The sequence below is a fragment of the Macaca fascicularis genome, chromosome 10 (genome assembly GCF_037993035.2).
Source record: "Macaca fascicularis isolate 582-1 chromosome 10, T2T-MFA8v1.1".
Taxonomy (NCBI): domain Eukaryota; kingdom Metazoa; phylum Chordata; class Mammalia; order Primates; family Cercopithecidae; genus Macaca; species Macaca fascicularis.
In genome coordinates this window covers 27,643,976-27,660,362 of record NC_088384.1, presented here as the reverse complement: position 1 = coordinate 27,660,362, position 16,387 = coordinate 27,643,976, and the positions used below count along the sequence as shown (strand labels likewise).

The window sequence follows — 16,387 nt, the reverse complement described above, 5'->3', positions numbered from 1 at the left end:
TGCTTTCATCATTACACAAGGTACATATGCATGGATCAAAATGTCCCACTCTACTCTTTAGTTGTAAACCTTTACTATAGAGCAAATTGGTTTTAAGCACATAGAAAGAAACAATGCTGAAGTATATGTGAGACCAGGAAATTCCCACATCTAATACACTAAAGAGCCACCACACAACACAAGAAATTACCAACAGAGTAGACAGACAACACACAGGATGAGAGAAAATGTTCCCAAACTATGCACCTGACCAAGGCCTAATATCCAGAATCTACCTGAAAGACCTTACAGAAATCAATTAGCAAAACCCCCGAAATAACTCATCAATAGGCACCGGATATAAACACACACTTCTCAAAAGATAATGTAAAAGCAAGCAACGAATGTGAAAACATGCTAAACCTAATTATCAGAGAAATACAAATCAAAAGCACAATGAGCTATCATCTCACACTGGTCAGAATGGCAATTACACAGTTAAAAAAAAAAAAAAAGGACACGAACGAGGCAGCAGAGAAAGGGGACACTGGTCCACTTTTGGTGAAAATGCAAAGTAGTTCAGACACCATAGAAAGCACTTCACAGATTGCTCAAAGAATTTAAACCAGAACTACCATCTGACACAGCAAGCCCACCACTGGGGTATACACAAAGGAAAATAAATCCTTCTGTCCAAAACACACATGCACACAAACGGTCTTGGCGGCACTCTTTATAAGGGCAAACACGTGAAATCAACCTAGGTATCCATCAACAGTGGATCAGAAAAGGAAAATGGGGTACATATATACACCACAAAAAACTAGGCAGCTTTAAAAAAAAAAGACGGAAATCATGTCCTTGGCAGCAACATGAAAGGAGCTGGAGGCCATTATCTAAAGAGAAATAAGGAAAAAACAGAACACCAAATGCTACATGTTCTCACTTCTAAGGTGGAGCTAACATTGAAAACACCCTACCATAAAAGTGAAAACAACAGACACTGCTGGCTATAAGACAACAAAGGAAGAAGAGATGGAGTATGGGCTATAGACCTACCTGGTGGGTCCACCACTCCCTGCGTGATAAGCTCTCTGGGACCCCAAGTCTCAGTATCAGGCAATATACCAAAGGCAGCAACTAATCTGCCTTTTTACCTTTTAGTCTATAATAAACGTAGAAATTATGTTAAAAAATACAAACTTAGCAGCTAAAACAATGAATGAAAAACACAAACTTATAATTATCCAAACAAGCTTTTATTGGCATAAACTAAGGAAGTGCTCAGAATGAGTAAACCTAATACTCAACCCCAATGTACATATAGTGAACACATTTTTCAAAAGAACACCAAAAAGGCACAATGGGCAAAAGACCGCCTGTTCAGTAGATGATTTTCAGCAAACTGAATATTCACATACAAAACACTGAAATAGGACCCTTATGTCATGCAAAACAAAAATCAATGCAAAATACATTAAAGACCTAAAACTGAATTCTGAAACCACTACAAGAAAACCCCTACAAGAAAACATACGGTGAGCACGTATTTTAGAAAACAAATCCATGCAAGTAGGTTGCTAAAGGTATTTAAAAAACAGTAAAACAAAGCAAACACTCTAAGAAAACACCCATAGACAATGTAATGCCTTGCCATTTTCACGGAAAAGCTGGGGACCCGGTTCCACAGAACATTGGAACAGATTAGAAGACCCAGATATAAACCTGCACACCTGAAACAATCTGATATTGAAAAAAAACAACAAAAAAAAGCAATGGAGAAAGGACTGCCTATCAGTAAGTGGTGCTGGGATAAGTGGCTAGCTAGATGCAGAAGAAATAACACTGGGCCCCTGTGTCTCACCATGTACATACAGAAAGCAACTCAAAATGAATCAAAGATTGAAATGCCAAACCCCAGGCCGGGAGCGGTGGCTCACGCCTGCAATCCAAGCACTCTGGGAGGCCGAGGTGGGCAGATGACTAGAGGTTAGAGAGTTCGAGACCATCCTGGCTGACATGGTGAAACCCTGTCTCTACTAAAAAAACAAAACTTAGCCGTAAATGGTGGCACATACCTGTACTCCCAGCTACTCGGGAGACTGAGGCAGGAGAATCACTTCAACCCGGAAGGTGGAGGGTACAGTGAGCCGAGATGGCTTCATTGCATTCCAGCCTGTACAACAGAGCGAGACTCAGTCTCTAAATAGATAAATACATAAAAATTCAAGCCCTGAAACTATGAGAAAATCTTGTGTGAGAATCTAGCAAATACCATTCTCAACAGAGGCTTTGGCAAAGCATTTAAATGTCAACTCCCCAAAAGCAATTACTGATAAATGGGACCTAATACACAAAAAAGCTGCTGCACAGAACAAGAAACAACCAACAGAGTCAACACACAGCCTATAGAATGAGGGAAAATATTCCACAACTACGCATGTGAAAAACATCTAATATCCAGGATTTATCGTAATGACCTTCAACAAATAAAATCAGAAAAAAAAAACCCAAATTATAAATGGACAAGGGACATGAACACACACTTAAAAGGAGGTGTACCAGTAACCAATGAGAATGAAAAGATGTTCAATCTCACTGATCATCAGAGAAACGCACATCAAAAACATACTGCGATACCACGTCGCACTAGTCAGAATGGCAATTATGACACACGGTCCACAACAACAGAGGCTGGTGGAACAGACTAGCAAAGAAATGCAGGTCCACTGTTGGGGGAACTGCAAACTAGTTCAGACACCCTGGAGAGCAGTGTGGACATTTCTGAAAGAACTTAAAAGAGAATTACCACCCAACGCTTCAACCCCACTCCTAAGTATCTACCCAAAGGAAAACCCTTCCATCGAAAACACGCATGCACTTGTATGTTCACGGAAGTACTACTCGCAATGGTAAAGACATGGAATCAGCCTTGGTGCCCATCACCAGTGGATCAGAGAAAGGAAATGTGGTACATACACACTACGGAACACTACACAGCCATAAAACGCAAATCCATGCCCTTACCAGAAACCTGGACAGAGCCATAGGCCATTATGCCAAAAGGCAAGAACAGAAAACCACAATTTTCAAAACAGCTACAAAGGTCAGTTGTGAATATTGTCTCCACAGAGAAATCATACGTCTGGAGCTCACAGAGATGCCAGACACTGCGACTTCATGATGATGCTACGTTTACACAGATCAAACTGTGCCTTGCACTCGCTGGATATACACACAGACTATACGACAATGAAACTGCTGTCCCATTTTGGTAACATTCATTCTCACCAGAGACAGATGCTATCTCAGTGTGGTTTTGATTGACTTCTCGTGAGGATCAGTAATGTTGATTCAGAATCTTTAACCTGTGCATCCATCTCAGGTCTTCAGGTCCTTTGCCCAGTCTTACACAACAAATTGAAAAAGGTAACAATAACCTGGCAAACATCACTAACCACAAGCAAAATGTAAATCAAAACCACACTTAGACACCATCTCATTCTAATTGGAATGACTGTTACAAAAGAAGACAAAAAACATTGAAAGAAAGGGAAATGCTGGTGTGTTTCCAGAGAGAGAGAGACACTCTTCTCCACAGTTAGTGAGAAGGTTAAACTAGCACACACGATACAGAAACCACTTGGAGGTTCCTCTAAACCTTAAAAGACTCCAACTACCACTTCAACCAGCAATTCTACTACTAGGAATACACTCAAAGTCATTGAAATCAGGACACCAAACATAGATCTACCCACCCATGTGGATTCCAGCACTGTTCCCAAGAGCCAGTGTAAGCATCAACCTACCTGCTTATCCACAGACGAAGGGAGAAAGAAGCTGTTCCACATGTTCGCACCGGGATACTCTTCAGACAGAAAACCACAATGAAATCATATCATGGGGAACCACACGGTTGCACCTGGAGGAGATGATGGTAAATTAAATGAGTGAGGGGGAGAGAAACAAACCTTGAGTCATCTCACACATGCAGAAGCTGAGAAACTATATGAAAGACCTGGAGAGCACAATATTGGTTTCCAGGGATTGGGGGAAAAGATGGGTAATGGGCAGGGATTATAAAAGGGTACAAAGTTACACATAAATTAGAAGAAGAAAATTCTGTTGTTTTATTCCAGTGCAGGGTGACCAGGGTTAACAGTATCAGCACATCACTTTCAAAGCAGCTTGAAAGGAGAATACTGAAAGGGTCCCACCATAAAGGAATAAATAATGGGAAAAGGTATCAGAAACACTAAGCACCCTGATTTCATCATTTCACAATGTATGCATGGACCATAATGCCCCACTCTACCCTCTCATTGTATTGTTCCTTTACTATGCAACACATTTGTTACAAGAAATAGAAACAGGTGATGCTAATATTCATGTGGGACCATGAAGCACCCTGAGTTTCATCCTCTGCAATCCTGAGACATCCAGACTACATTGGACACATCACACTTCCTGATTTCAAATTTCATGGAAAAGCTAGGGACCGGCCTCCACACAGAGTAGTGGAACACAAGGCAGGACCAAGAAGTAAACCCACACGCTGAAAACTATCTGATCTAACACAGAATCCACCAAAGTAAGAAAAGGAAAAAGGACACCCTATTCAATCAACGGTGCTGAAGTAAGTGGCTAGCCATGTGCAGAAGAGTAACACTAGGCCCCTACCTCTCACCAGACACAAAGAGGAACTCAAGATGAATGAAAAATTTCAACGGAAAACCTCTCAGACTATTAAAATCTTATGAGAAAACTTGTGAAATATCCTTCTCCACATAGGCTTTGGCAAAACATTTAGATGGCTAAGTCCTGAAGAGTAACGGCAACAAAAACAGAAATTGACACGTCAGACCGAATACCTGAAAGAGCTGCTGCACAGCAAAAGAAACTACCAACAGAGTTAACAGTGCACACAAAGGGAGAACATGGTCCCAAACTGTGCATCTGCACAGCATCTAATATGCAGAATCTACAAGGCCCATCAACAAGTCAACTAGGGAATATCCCATTAATAAACAGACAAGAGATGCGAACACACACTTCTTAAAAGTCAATGTACAAGCAACCAACATGTAGGAAAACATGCTCAAACTCACTATCAGAGAGCTGCCAATCAAAAACATTACAAGACGTTGTAATCCCATGGAGGTCACAATGGTGAGGACCACGCAGACGAGGAACACATGCTGGCGAGGCAGCCGAGGAAACGAAACGCTGGTACGCTTTCGGGGAGGGGAGGGGATTAAAACTAGTACAGACACCATTGAAAGCAGATTGGGGATTTCTCAAAGAGCTGAAAACAGAACTGCCATCTCACCCAGAAAGCCCTCTCCTGTGCATCTACCCCAAGGAAAATCAATCCTCCTATCCAAAAGACACAGGCACTCGTTATGTTCATAGCAGTATTATTCACAATGTCAAAGACATGGAATCAACCTACCCATCAACAGTGCATGAGAGGCCGGCACAGTGGCTCACACCTGTAATTCTAGCACTTTGGGAAGCTGAGGCAGGAGGATCGCTTCAGTCCAGAATTTGAGACCAGCCTGAGCAAAATGGTGAAATCCCATGTCTCCGATAATACAAAAATAAGCAGGATGTGGTGGCGGGCACCTGTAGTCCTATCTAATCCGGAGGTTGAGGTGAGAGGATCACCTGAGAACAGAAGGTGGAAACTGCAGATCGCTGTCATAAGTGAACTAAGGCCCCGAAAGAAAACCAAATGCCACATGTTCTCACTTATAAGCGGGAGCTAAACTGTGAATGAACTCAAACATAAAGAAGAGAACAACAGACACCTGGAATGACCAACAGACCAATAAAAACACAGGGGAGAGGGACCGTGTGCTGAAGACCCACCCCGTGGGCCCTCTGCTCACTGCCTGGGTTACGGGGTTGTTGGGACCCCTAATCTCAGCGTGATGCAATCAATAGATGTAACTAACTTGCATGTGTACCCTTTAAACTATAACAATAAGAGTAGATGGCATTAAAAGAAAAATCCACGGTTACAACCAAAGACAATGCAAGGCTTGGTTCCGTGTGTGTGCGCACGCGCTCATGCACGCGCACGCACATTCGTGTGTTTCATGGAACTGGGGTGTTGAACACAAAAATCACTGCTAACATATGCAATTATAGCCATATGAGACTAAGGACACTTTGCAACTTCTACACAGAAAAGAAAACAATGAAACAAACAAAAAAGGCATCCTACACACTGGGAGAAACTATAAAATATCCTACCCCTGAAAGAGGTTCTTATCTAACACGAACAATAAACTGTTATGACTAAGTGAAAACAACAACAACAACAACGACAAATATGCAAGGTAAAAGGATCTAAACAGACCTGAGTGAAAAGGCGGCAGGAAATTGACTCACAGGTGACAATTTCTCAATATCGCTAATCCTCACAAAACTGTGAATCAAAACCATACTTGGCTACCATCAAATTCCACCTAGAATGAGTATTACAAAAGACAAAAATCAAAATTGTTGAAGGCAGTGGTCAGTGTAGACTTGTAAAAAAAAAAATCTTCTACACTCTTTGTGGAATGAAAATTACCATGCACACTACAAAAAACTTTTGGAAGTTCCTTAAAAAAGTAAAAGATAGGCCAGGCACGATGGCTCACACCTGTAATCTCAGCACTTTGGGAGGCTGAGGCAGGTGGATCACCTGAGGTCAGGAGTTTGAGACCAGCCTCACCAACATGGTGAAATCCCATCTCTACTAAAAGTAAAAAAATTAGCTAGACGTGGTGGCGAGTGCCTGTATTCCCAGCCACTCGGGAGACTGAGGCAGCAGAATCGCTTGAACACAGGAGGCAGAGGTTGCACTGAGCCGAAATTGCGCCACTGCACTCCAGCCTGGGTGACAAAAGCAACACTCTGTCTCTAAAAAAAAAAAAAAAAAAAAAAAAGGTAAAAGTACAACCATCACGCCAGCTAACAATTCCAACACTGGGTACATGTTTAGAGAAGATGAAATCCCTGTGTTATCTGCCTCTTCACGTGTCCTGAAGCCCTAGTCACAACAGCTAAGATGTGGAATCAACCTACCTGTCTATCCACAGATGAAGGGATAAAGGAACCACAGTATATATACACATGGAAACACACATCAGCTGTAACACTTCAGGAAATCATGTCATCTGCAACCACTTGGAGAAACCTGGAAGACAATTAGGTGAAATGAAACGAGTCTGCTAGGGAGAGACCCACGCTGCATGACATCAGGCATATGGAATCCACAAAACATTGTCTCCCAGAAGCGGAACTTCCAATAGGGGTTACTAGAGGCTGGGGAGAGCAGGGAGGCGCAGCAGGGATTGGTAATAGGTACAGAGTGATGCTCTGATATGAGGAATCCATCCTGGTGTTCTATTGCACAGCAGGGTGACTAGGTGACTAGGTCAACAGAATCTAGAAAAATTTTTGAAAATCAACTGGAAAATACGGTTCTGAATATTCTCTCCACAGAGAAATAATAATGATGGAAGGTCACAGAGATACCAGATATGATGATTTGATCATGATACTACATATACATATCTCAGAATGTCCCTTGCACCCTTGGGTTGTGTGTGTGTGTGTGTACACACACACATCTATAGAAACAAACCTGCCATCAAATGTTGGTAGTACTCATTCTAACTGGAGTGAGATGAAATCTTGAGTGGGATTTTCACTTACGCTTTTGTGTGAATCAGCAATGGTGAGTATCTTCTCTTTGACCTGTGCATCAACCTCATGTCTTCAGGTCCTCTGCCCAGTACTACACAACAAATTAAAACAAATTCAGAATAACGTAGCAAGTACCACTTATCACACACACACAAAAATCAAAAACACACTCAAGATTCCATCTCACTCTACATGCGATGGATGCTACAAGAAAAATGGTGAAACACATTAAAACACAAAGCAAGGTGTGGATTTCCAGAGGAGGAACCTGTCTCCACAGTTGGTGGGAAATGGTCAACTAGTATGCACACTAAAGAAACCACCTGGATGTAACTTGAAATCCTAAAACTACAACTACCGTTTTCTCCAGTAATTCTATTCCTAGGTACATATGCAGAGCACATGATCAGGACATGGAAAAGATGATCTGTCATCCCAGGTGGAATTCAGCCCTAGGCACGAAAGCCAAGGTAAGAAATCAGCCTCCCTGTCCATTCACAGATGAAGGGATGAAGAATCTCTAGTACACAGACACAATGGAATACTTCTGGGCCATCAACATTCATGGAATCCTATCATTTCCATGATAGGATTGCACCTGGAGTGCAACATGACTACACCTGCAGATGTTCTGTTCAATCAAATCAGAAATGCAGACAAAGACCAAGCCTGCATGTTCTCACTCGTGTGGGAGCTGAAAAACGCAACTCACTGAAGGTGAAAGTATAGCAGTGGTCACTACAGACTAGGTGGAGGAGACGACATCAAGGATTGGCAACAGGTACACAGAGAGTTACGGGAGAGGAGAACATTCTGGTATTCCACTCCAAAGCAGGGCGATGACACTTATCAACATGGTCGTGCCGTTTTCAAAACAGCTACCAAGGAGGATATTGAATATTCACACATCAAAGATATCAAACCTACACCTGGTCACAAGCCTGGGAAACTCCCTGATTTTATCCATACTCAAGGTATACAAACAAGTATCACAATGTCCCAATGCACCCCTAATTCTGGACATGAAGTATGAAACAAATGTTTAAAGGAATGTGAAGGATACACAGCTAAAATTTCACATGGAATTACCAAACACCCACAGATCCTGAATATGCAAAGCAATCCTAGGGAATACAAGCTCAATTGGAGGCCTCACACTCCCCAATTTCAAATTACATGTAAAACCTCCACTCACCAAAGACTACAGTAGTGGCATAAAAATGAATCCATGAACCTAGGGACATAAGAGAACCTAAACGCACGCCTGTATGCAGTCAACACATTTTCTTCAAAGGAACGCCTAGAAGATGCAATGAGGCTGGGTGCTGTGCTTCACACCTGTACTCCCAGCACTTTGGGAGACCAAGTCGGGCAGATCACTTGAGGTCAGGAGTTTCAGACTAGCTTGGCGAAAATGGTGAAATCCCATCTCTAGTAAAAATACAAAAACTACTAGTCAGGTGTGGTGGCGCACAGCAGCAATCCCAGCCACTTGGGAAGATGAGGCAGGAGAATCGCTCGAAGCAAGGAGGCAGGTGTTGCAGAGAGCTGAGACCTCGCCACTGCACTCCAGCGTGGGCGACAGCATGAGTGGGACTGTGTTCCGAAGGGAAAAAAGATGAGATGAGGAGTCAGCAGTCTGTTCAATTGAGTAGTCTGAAATGACTGGATAGCCACATCCAAAACAATGAAATAAGACCTTGATGTTATACAATAACAAACAAACTCAAAATACATGAAACACTAAACACAAGACGTAAAAGCGTAAAACTGCTACATGAAAACACAGAGTGAGCTTATGTTTAGGAAATCCTGAATCTAAGCTCGCAGGATGTAAAAGCAAACAACAGAAAAAAACAAAAACAGAAAAAAAAACCACTTCCAACAATCGAAGTTAAAAATCCGGGTATCTGGGAAAACAAGGCAGTGGTGTGGCAAGAAGGGAGCTCCAGGCATAGGAACCTGCAGCTTGAGAGGGGAAGGGACCTGCCCAAAGCCACTTGGCAAGACAGTGACCCATGACACCAGGAAGGCTGTGCAAACCACTTCCTGCAACTGGCATCTCATTGCAGACACACCCCACTGTCAGGTCCAGAAAGCTGACCACACTGAGTTCCAGGAATCACCCAGAAAGCCTCGTGCCCTGAGTGGGCCATGGCGGGGCAGAGCAGGGTGGTGGGCGCATGGGGGCCCGATATCCTGAACTGCAGTCATGACGCTGACAATGAGCGAGCAATGTGGATGGGTCCAGATGCAAGCCGTGCCTGGCCCGTACTCCAGAACTGCTGGAACAACATCTCAGGGACCCCTGGGAGCCAGAAACCCAATAATTATCCAGGACGTTTTGTGTCCCCTGCTGTCCTGCACCAAGGAGGCACTTGGTAAACTGGCTAAATGAAACTGACTTCAAATCCAAGCAGCATAGCATTTGAGGCAATATTAGGATCACAGAATCTTAACTGCTTGGTCTCTGATCTTCCAGCATCCCAGAAAGGTCAGCTTAACATACCTTCCCCAATGGGGAGCTCACTACCTACAAAGACAGCGGGACGGTAGTTGGTTGGCGAGTTCTTCCAAACCTTAAATGCGAATTTGCCTCTTTGTAACACCTGCTGCAGGTGGGCCTGACCTCAGATCCTGCCCACTGTCTAAGGCCACAGAGCAGAGAAGCAGGAGCCACCCCAGATCCTCTACCTGGCCACAGCCTCTCTGAGCCACAAAGACCCACTGAAGGGATTTTAGAAGGAAGACTTCAGCTCAATGAAAGGGCTGGTGCCACTCAGTTGTGATAGAGGGAGGTCAGCACAGGCCAACTGTGGGCATGGACAGAGCTCCTGTGCCCCCAGAGCCTGGCCAACACCCCCAGTGCCATTTGCAGCATTTATTATTCCAGCACCCACCTTTCATGTGACGACACGGGCTGGAGCACGGCCAAGTGCGTGGGTCCTTCAGAACTGTCAGCTTGTGAATGCCGGGGAGCACCCAGCCACAGGGCTGGCCTGGCACTTGGTGGACCAAGTCTGACTACCAAACCCAGAGGCAGGATGGCAGAGGCATGGGCCCTAGAGTCTCTGGGTTCAAAATCAACCCCAACCACTGATAGTGTGGGTATCACAGCAGCCTTTCCCTTCCTGGCCTCAGTCTCCTACCTGAAGAGCAGGGATGACTAGAACAGTTGCTGGGTGGATTCCCTGAGATGGCCACGCGCAGACTGTAGGAGGCACCTGCTACTTTCGAGGCCTCACAGGGTCTCCCCAGGCTCTGACACCAGGCTGTAGGAGCTTCTCTCCTTTCCTGATGAGCAGCTCAGAGCAGGGGCCCAAAGGGCGACCTTCCTGGCCACCCTGTCCTCCCTGCCCAAGGCATCCTCCACAGGTAGGATTTATCACATCACCTCCTAATTATCTGCAGTGCCTCAAAACTCCAACGAGAGGTTGGGGGTGGAAGGAGACTGTCCATGTCTCAGCCCCGACGCTATCCCACAGCCTGGTCTCCAGGAGAGCCAACCCGCTCCTGTCTCAAGGCCTCCCTGGTGATGCCCAAGACCACCTGTTCACACACAGCCCCCCGTGACTTCACTGATGTCAAAACTGCCCAGCACTTTCCACGCATGCCATGCTCTCATCTGGACTTTTGGGGACCTCCCCCTGCCTCGTAGCAGCACCTTCCCAACCTCCCTCGCTTCTTGGATGCTGGGCTCAGGAATGCTCTCGCTGATGAGTCTGCGCCCTGCATCCTGACTGGTCCTGTCCAACTGCTCCTGCCTCTATACCCCACTCCCAGCCTCGCCTGACCCCCAGTCCCCAGGGTCCACCCCTCTCACCTGGAGACTCCCAATCACAGGTCTCAACCCCCCTGCTGTTTCCCTACTACAGCCCTGGCAATCCGCATGCAAATCTAAGCACACCCCTCCCCCACTGAAAAAAAACAAAAAACAAAAACACTCTGGAGGCCCCCCTTATCCTACCCTGCTGATGCGCACGTTTTTTGTTTTGTGGTTTTTTTGAATGGGTCAACTGGATATGAACCATCCTTTCCTGTTGCTCCTTCCTGGTCTTTGGGACTTTACACTGACTCCACTATCATGGAGGCACTCTTCAGACACCAATCACAGTGCCACCTCCTCCTCAAGCCCTCCAACATTGCATCCCACTCTGCAGGCCGGCTGCTACTGCTGCCTCCTCCACAGTATCCACAGTGCCCAGCAGTCTTCACTGAATGGATGGATGCCAGCTATCAGGTGGCTAGCTGTTTTTAGTAATACACATCTTCTAGGACTTTACACTGAATCTACCTAGCCACCTGACAGCTGGCAACACTAATCTTGTAATCCCAGGACTATGGGAGGACAAGGTGGGTGGATCACTTGAGACCAGGAGTTTAAGACCAGCCTGGGCAACAAAGTGAGACCCTGTCTTTAATTTTTTTTAAAGGCCAAAGAGGACAGGATTTGGGGAGCTTCATGTGGAGGCTGACAGGAAGGGATCAAGAACTCATCCATGGCCAGGCGCACTGGCTCATGTCTATAATCCCAACACTTCGGGAGGGCAAGGTAGGTGGATGGCTTGAGCCCAGGAGTTCACCACCGGCCTGGGCAATATAGACAGACCCCATCTCTATCAAAATAAAAAAAAAAAATTACCTGGGCATGGTGGCACATGCTTGTGGTCCTAGCTACTTGGGAGGCTGAGGGGGACGATCACTTGAGCACAGGAGGCAAAGGCTGCAGTGAGCTCAGATAGTGCCACTGAACTCCAGCCTGGGCAACAACAAAAAACCCAACTCATTCACATGTCCAACTCTACCAGGACAGAAACTTCTGTACTTGGGAGTCTTCCAGTCTTCACCTTATATTATCTCTTCATCTGACTGTTTATTTGTAACCTTTATTTATCTATTTTTTTGTGATCCGCCCACCTCGGCTTCCCAAACTGCTGGGATTACAGGCGTGAGCCACTGGGTCCGGCCTGTTTTTAAAAATAATATTTTATTATTTAAAATAACCCTTCATTGAGGTATAATTGAAACACAATCAAGTGGACATTCCAAGCATTACTGGATTTAAGTGCGCAATATGATACATTCTGCCACATGTATACATCCATGAAGCCACTATCACAATCAAGATAGTAAACGTACCTGTCACCCCCAATGTTTCCTCATGCCTCTTGGTAATCCCTCCCTCCTGTCTCTCCCTGCCCGCCACCATCCAAAAGCAACCATTGATGTACTTTGTTTCCATAGTTTGCATTTTATAGATTTTGGGATATGTAAAATATACTTGTGTGTGTGTGTGTGTGTGTGTGTGTGTGGTGGAGTCTCACTCTGTCATCCACACTGGGGTAGAGTCTCAGCTCACTGCAACCTCCACCTCCCAGACTGTAGCTCTTCTCATGCTTCAGCCTCCGAGGTACCTGGGACTACAGGCCCATGCCACCCTACCCAGCTAATTTTTGTATCTTTAGTAGAGATGGGGTTTCACCGTGTTGGCCAGGTTAGTCTTAAACTCCTGACCTCAAGTTATCTGCCCACCTCAGCCTCCCAAAGTGTTGGGATTACTGCAAGGCACCATGCCCGGCCCAAGTACTCTTTTCTAAATGGCTTTTCACTTAGCATAATTATTTTGAGACTCACTCACGTGTATCAGTAGTTCCTTTTTATTGCGGAGTATTCTGCAGGATGGTGTGCCACAATTTATTCATTCATCTGCTGATGGACGTTTGAGTTGTTTCCAGTTTTGGGCTATTACAAATAAAGCTGCTATGAAAACTCATGTATAAGTTTTTGCATGCACATATATTTCCTTTTCTCTTGGGTAAATACCTAGGAGTGGAATGTGGGGATCATAAGGTAGATGCATTTTTTTGTTTGTTTTTCGTTTTTGAGATGAAGTCTCGCTCTGTCGTCCAGGCTGGAGTGCGGTGGCCGGATCTCAGCTCACTGCTAGCTCCGCCTCCCGGGTTTATGCCATTCTCCTGCCTCAGCCTCCAGAGTAGCTGGGACTATAGGCGCCCGCCACCTCGCCCGGCTAGTTTTTTTGTATTTTTTAGTAGAGGCGGGGTTTCACCGTGTTAGCCAAGATGGTCTCGATCTCCTGACCTTGTGATCCTCCCGTCTCGGCCTCCCAAAGTGCTGGGATTACAGGCTTGAGCCACCGCGCCCGGCCGGTAGATGCATGTTTAATGTTTTAAGAAACTGTCAAACTGCTTTCCAAAGTGGTGGTGCAGTTTTACATCCCCATCAGCAGTGTTTGGGAGTTCCTGTTGCTTTACATGTTCAATAGCTCGTAGCATGGTCAGGTTTTTAAACATTAGCCATTCTTCTGTGTGTGTAGCAGTATCTCTGTGGCTTTAATTTTGGCATTTCCCTAATGACTAATGATGTTGAACATCTTTTCGTGTGTGTCTTTGCCATCTGTATCTTAAGTATGTTCAAGTTTTTTCCTCATGTTTTATTTTATTATTGAGTTTTGCAAATTCTTGTTTTCTTTTTTGAGATGGAGTTTCACTCTTGTTGCCCAGACTGCAGTGCAATGGGGCGCTCTTGGCTCTCTGCAACCTCCGCCTCCCAGGTTCAACCAATTCTGCCTCAGCTTTCCAGAGTAGCTGCGACTACAGGCATACACCACCACTTATACACTGTTGGTGTGACTGTAAATTCGTTCAGCCATGGTGGGAAGCACTCTGAAAATTTTTCAAAGAACTTACAGAAGAACTACCATTCAACCCAGCAATCCCATGACTGGTGATATCTGCAAAGGAAGATACATCATTCTTAAAAAAAAAAAAAAAAAAAAAAAAGTCACCTGCACCTGTATGTTCATCACAGCACTGTTCACAAGAGCACAGACATGGAATCAACCTAGATGCTCATTAGCAGTGGATGGATAAAGAAAATGTGGTACATGCACACTATGGGATACTACTCAGCCATAAAAGCGAATGAAATTATGTCCATTGCAGTATCACGGATACAGCTGGAGGCCATATCTAAAGCACATTAAGCAGAAACAGAAAACCAAATATCACATGTTCTCACTTACAAGTGGGAGCTAAGCTCTGGGTACACATGGACATCAAGATGGAACAACAGACACTGGGGACAACCACAGAGGGGAGAGAGGGGTGAGCGCTGAAAACCTACATATGGGGTCCTATCTGGGTGCTGGGGATCATTCATACTCTAAAACCTTAGCATTGCACAATATACCCATGTAACAAACCTGCACATGTACCCCTTGAATCTAAAGTGAATGTTTTTTTTTAAAATCTCATGGGATTCATTAGAGGAATTAAAAGAGGCTGAGTCCATCCATGTCCCATTCAAAATCCAAGAGTGGCTCACAAATGCTCTGGTCTTAGAGCTTCATTATGGGTTTTGTGATACAACACAAACAGGCAGAAGGGAACTGCATTCAATGTACTTGAAACGAACAGTCACATATAAAACAATACCATTTGTAGCCAGGCATGGTGGCTCACGTCTGTAATCTCAGCAGCACTGTGGGAGGCTGAGGAGTCCGGCAGATCATTTGAGGTCAGGAGTTTACATTCCCATCAACAGTGTTTGAGGGTTCCCCTTTCTCCACATCCTCACCAGTATTCATCATTGCCTGCCTTTTTGACAAACAACTATTTTAACTGGGGTGAGATGATATCTCATTGTGGTTTTGATTTGTGTTTCTCTGATGATTAGTGACGTTGACATGCCACCGTGCCCTCGGCTGGCCACAGCTCAATTATACATCTAACATTCACGTGGCTCAAAGAGTCCCTATGAAGCCAATAGGGCCATTGGTATCATGTAGAAGGATACAAGACACGAAACACCGTGTGCCAGCAGACTGGTATCGTGCCTGTGTCTTTAGCAGGAGTCCTCATGGCTGTGCACACGTCAGTCCAGGGCCTATTCTCTGGATCCTGCTCCCCAAGCGACACCTCAGGTGCAAAGGAACAAGGTCACATGGGAGGGCACAGGGCTACCCGGCTTAGAAGCCTGTGTCTCAAAAAGGAACTGAGATTTCTTTTAACAGTCCTATCGTCAAAGTTTTCAAGGGTCCCAGCAAGGGACATGCCTAGTTACAAATACCACTGCACTCAGGGAAACCCAAAGTATGGTTTACCTCTTGATTTTTTCTCCAAAGTAAACCACCAAAAAGTTGACCATAGACTTCAAAACATGTATAACAGCAAAGTCCAACTGATGGCAGACTTCCACAATTGCAATTACTCTTCTCTAACTCTAGACGCCCCCATTGTTTACAATTCATTCATAGCTCTCCCAATTCAGATAATGATGACCAACTACGGGATGTTTTTATTTGTAGTCTGGTAACCCAACACAGATGACATTCCGCCTTTTCCAGGTTTCCAAGGGAACCGGCTCAGAAAGTTAACCCAAGTTCACATTTATTTCTACAGAAAGATAAAAAAACTTTTGTTACTTTATTCATGCATATGCAATACAAGGGTCAGTGGACTTTCTGAGACACCTTCAACCTCACTGACAAAATTTCAAGAGCTGTGACAAACCTTAACGTCAAACAAAGACTGCTTTATAACAGCAGAACTGCTATCACATCTGTCAGCTGGATCTGCCACGGGCTTTTCTGTGTCGTATCAACTGCTTCCCCATGTCTCTGAGTTGTTGAAAGTATCCCAGCCCCAAACACATTGGTTTTTCTTTTTTCACTTTTTTGAGATGGAGT

At 44.7% G+C, this 16,387-nt stretch overlaps 1 long non-coding RNA gene across 1 annotated transcript; it reads right to left on the bottom strand.

Moving 5' to 3' along the window:
* Positions 1-813: 813 nt before the first annotated feature.
* Positions 814-7,773, bottom strand: LOC135965315 (uncharacterized). The gene is made up of 4 exons (XR_010578225.1): positions 7,690-7,773; positions 7,057-7,168; positions 3,789-3,901; positions 814-2,155 (listed from the first exon to the last, which is right to left on the bottom strand). It is a non-coding gene; the product is annotated as an uncharacterized lncRNA (long non-coding RNA).
* Positions 7,774-16,387: the final 8,614 nt, after the last annotated feature.